The following is a 5,000-nucleotide window of genomic DNA, read 5'->3' as shown; positions in this document are numbered from 1 at the left end:
GTGCGTGTGCCTGTGCACGTGCGTGTGCACATGCTTGCATATGGCATGGCTCCCAGTGTGATGAATTCTCATTCGGTCAAGGCTTAACTTTTGTGCTGAGTAACATCTGACCTGTGCTTGTGTGTGTGTGTGTGTGTGTGTGTGTGTGTGTGTGTGTGTGTGTGTGTGTGCGTGCGTGCGTGCGTGCGTGCGTGCGTGCGTGCGTGCGTGCGTGCGTGCGTGCGTGCGTGCGTGCGTGCGTGCGTGCGTGCGTGCGTGCGTGCGTGCGTGCGTGCGTGTGTGCGTGTGTGCGTGTGTCTTCATTCAAAGATAAACAGGAATAATGAAAGGAAGGTGAGGTATTTCCCAACACACAACATGATGCCGGTGAGGCACTTTTTTGAATGCTGCAATGGCCGAGTGGACAAGACTCCTGCTAAAGTGACATTTCTTTAGCCTGGGACAGCTTTGCTACGTTCGGCGGATTTTGTTTCTCACTCGCTATACAGTCTGGAAAGCCTCCTATCTCCGTGCACAAACGAGTGAAAACGACTCGCGGCTTCTGATTGGTCTGTAGGGGGGGCGGGACCAGTGTTGTCCAATGTAAAACTCGAGTCACTTCCTGACATGTCTACGTCATTCAAATACGACTCAAATGGAGACTGGCCAGACTGATAAGCGAAGTGAGAAAAAAAATCTGCCCAGCGTAGTGAATCAGGCTGGATCCCAGGCTAACATTTCTTCCCCTCTCAAAGTTCTATATCTCTGTCCAGATGGCGTCAATGTGAAGTGAAGACTGAGGGAGTGATCAGTGTAATTTACTATTCGTCGTTCATGTCTGACATTTTGGGGGAAGACCAAAGATTTTGGAGACAGTATGTGTGATGCTGGTAAGTTTGTTCATACAGCATGTACACATACAGTATATATACAGTCCATCTTAGCCAGATAAGTGCTGAGATGGACTTGTGAGCTTGTAAATCCTTTGTGCGACACGTACTACCAAGTTGAAAATGTATTTGTTGACATAAAATAATCAAACAACTTTATGCTTCTTGAAAGTAATTGTTAGAATAATCGCTAAGAAAATAATTGATAGTTGCAGCCCTAGTCAATACAATACAGAGAGTACTTACAGTAGCCTAAATACACACTCAAAAACATTACGTTAGCCAGTGTAGACCGTAAAGACAGGCATAAAAGAGACAAGATCACAGAATGTGCCAGGCTCAATGTAGATGCACGCACGCACACACGCACGCACATCAAACACACTGTGTGGTATGTTGTTTGATGTGTAAACAATGCTTAAGCTCAACATTACAAGGTAATGTTTCCTAACTGTCTAAAGAGACAACATGACTTCTTAGCTTCACCCTCCACTCACTCACTCACTCTTCAATGCACACACGCACGCACGCACGCACGCACGCACGCACGCACGCACGCACGCACGCACGCACGCACGCACGCACACACACACACACACACACACACACACACACACACACACACACACACACACACACACACACACACAGAGGTATGCCGATGTAGAAGTATCAATTAAAGGTATTCACTAAATCCATTTTTTGTAAACGTAAACAGTACGTATACCGTCTTGCCGTCTTCATGTTTGAACTCATCCGGTTCTTCTGAAACCTCTGCATCGTGTTAAAAATATATCACAATGCTATAGCCCGACTCCAGCCAAGGTTCTGAACCATGATGCTGTGACCAAAGAGTTTCAGATACTGGTGGACGTCCTAAATGGTAATACCCTGGCCTCCTTCTTGTTTATTGTGGCAACTACGTCAACTATGCAGTTGACATTGCTCTAGTCTCGGACACAGCAGAGAAATGGAGGGAACTACTGGCAGTAGAAATGGAGTGCAGGAAGATCAGCCTCAAGCCCAAGAAAACTAAAGTAATTTAACATGGAGGACAGAACCATTTCTACTGCAAGTGGGACGTGCTTGAGGTAATCATGGACTTCAAAATTATCCCCGTGTCTGGACTGCCTCGACAGAACAGGATCTGAGAGTCCGGAGGGCACTTGCATTGGATGCCTTGTATGGGATGAGGAGAGTATGTCAATTTGACATGGGATATTACCTCAAGAGGCGACTGTTCATGGCTACAGTAGACTCAGTACTGCTACTGTATATGAGGCTGAGACCTGGACACGTACAGAGGAAAAGGCCCTGGATGGTGTCTATACAAGAATGCAATAAATGGCACTTGATGTCACATGGGCGGACCACATCAGAAACATGGGCCTCTACGGAGGCCTCTCGCAGGTCTGGGCACTGTGTCAGGCACCCGGCAGGAACTGGGAGCGAGCGAACTGACACTGTGGGAGCCAACCCAAGGCATAGGAGGGGAAGAAGTGCACCACCTACGTAGACACACTGCTGTGTGGGAGCGGAGCTGGCGACACTGCAGAACTCTGAACCCTGATACTGGATAGGAGGGAGTGGAGGGCAACGATGCAGAAGTCTCTAGATGGTGTCGGCTCATGGATCGCATCTTGAGCATGTAAGATCTGCTATTTCGGCGTGCAAGTGCAAATTAAGCTTAACACCCCTCTGTCATGATCCCTTGCCCTGTCTCTTCCTCAGCCTCTATGTCTTTCTCTTTCCCCTCTCTCTCGTTCTGTCGTTCTCTGTCTCTCTCATGTTGGATAAATCTTTGCCCCTGTCTCCATTACTCTACAGTCCGTAGCAGTTACAATATCCTGAGATATTTGATTTGATTTTACTTCATTGTCCCCTTGGGGAAATTCTTACTTTACATTAGACCCATTCAAAGAAGCAGTGAGCAGCTCAGGGACCAAGTCCAGTTGTAATGCCAGTACGTTGGTCTAGGGCAGGGGTCTTCAACAGGGGGTCCGGGACCCCTAGGGGGTCCTCAGAGTTACTACAGGGGGTCCACCAAATCTTTTTGTGATATGATTTTTGACCTTAAAGAGCTGGTGCCATATTTTTGCACTTTTTCTGTTTTTCATGTGTCTATGAGGTTGATAGAACTTCATTAAGCCCCCCGGTGGTGTTTTTATGGTGTTTTATGTCTTCTCTGACTATTTGGAGTTTCTTCCTGGAGGCTGAAACCTTGAGGGTCAAACGTGCCAATAGAGAAACAGCGCTTTAGTGACATCACAAAGCCATACCCTCCCCCTCATTATCATAACACAACAGGTGTGGGCATGAGGAGGAGGAGGGACTAGGACAGGTGGGTGGTGCTAAGGTGGTGGAGGAGGTGCTAAGGTGAGAACCAGGTATACTTAATGAACTGGAGGCGTGTCCACATAAAAACAACATTTTAACACTTACTGTACACTTTTTTTTTGAAAAAAAAATCCTTACATAATAATAATACCTTATGATCAGGTTTTAGGGTTTAGCATCCCTTTTCTGAGGAGAATTTTAGCAAAAAATGGTTTTGTGTAGAGGGAAAAAAGAGCAGACCAAGTAAACAAAAAAAGTTGAATCTGAAACACAATTTTATACAATATAGAGGGGGTCCCTGCTTCATCTCTTTCTCAGCTAGGGGGTCCTTGGCCTGAAAACGTTGAAGACCCCTGGTCTAGGGCAAGGGTTCCCAAACTTTTCAGGCTGCGACCCCCCAAAATAATATATTTGAACTGGGGACCGGACCCCCCCACCCTGACAAATACTTGGAATTGTAGGCCTTACATTTAGTTTGACTCAGTTCCACAGATAAATATTGTGAAAATAGCACTGCGAGGCGTTGTGAGCTTCTTCTTACGTGATTACGACAATTGGTATTAAAAAGGTCTTAAAGGTCATTCAATTGTAACTTTAGAAATGTGCAGATGTATACACTTATATTGTATGTTGTTTTTGTTTTTTACTGTTGAGTGAGAAAACAATGTTGCACATTAAGCTAATCATCTGGGGACCCCACAAAATAATTTGGGGACCCCCCCAGTTTGGGAACCACTGGTCTAGGGTACTGGCAGGTCTGCCTTTTGGTGTGGGAGGAAACTAGAGTACCAAGAGGACACCCAACACAAACACGGGGGGAGAACATGTAAACTCCACGCAGAAAGGACCCCCCTGCCGGGGTTCGAACCTGGGACCATCTTGCTGTGAGGCAGTGCTAACCGCTGCATGGTTATTGTCTGGATATTCAAAGAGATTATTGGAATATGGAGCCTCTGGAGCTGTACTGATCTATAGAGCACATATCACCATGATAGACCAACTGTTTCGGTTTCGAACCCTTCACCTCCACCTTCCACCTCTGGAGTTCCTGTGCACAATCCAGTGTGCCTTTCTCACTCTGCTACGAGACACTCAGGCTCACCTCAATATTTTGTTTTAGGACATTTAAGCGCCTGGCAAGGCATTCCTGTCTCCTGAATGGTTGCATTTGGGTTCCAAACAAAACTTCTTAACACCAAATGACCAAAGCTCAAGGTTGTCAAGTATCTGTGGTCTGATATAGACAGCTGTCACCACAGTAAAATCCTCAGCGTTCATTCATATATCCATTTTTAACTCAGAGAGTAACCAAATGGAAGGGTCCATTTGGTTACTTACATTTTACACTCGCTGATTTAAATTAACAAGTAACACTCAGGATTTCACCATGTGTACAGCAATAGGCATTTCCATCATTTTCACACATCACTTCTTTTTTAAACACATGTGGTCCTTAGAAATCATAACATGGTTGACTTTGTAGATTTCTGTAATTTCTTAACCACAAAAGTGCACAAAGTAGGTTGTGGGAGAGTAAGTGGAGTCATTTAAGCTATAGATGTCATGCTGAGTAATAGCTGATGAGAATAGTTTGTCAGTTTGTGAAGGATGTGAAAACACAAAGGTCATATCACATTACACAGAAACACCTGGGGGAGGGGAACACACACACACACACACACACACACACACACACACACACACACACACACACACACACACACACACACACACACACACACACACACACACACACACACACACACACACACACACACACACACACACACACAC

The sequence above is a fragment of the Gymnoscopelus braueri genome (genome assembly GCF_963280865.1).
Source record: "Gymnoscopelus braueri genome assembly, chromosome: 13".
Lineage (NCBI taxonomy): Eukaryota > Metazoa > Chordata > Actinopteri > Myctophiformes > Myctophidae > Gymnoscopelus > Gymnoscopelus braueri.
This window is presented reverse-complemented; position numbering follows the sequence as displayed.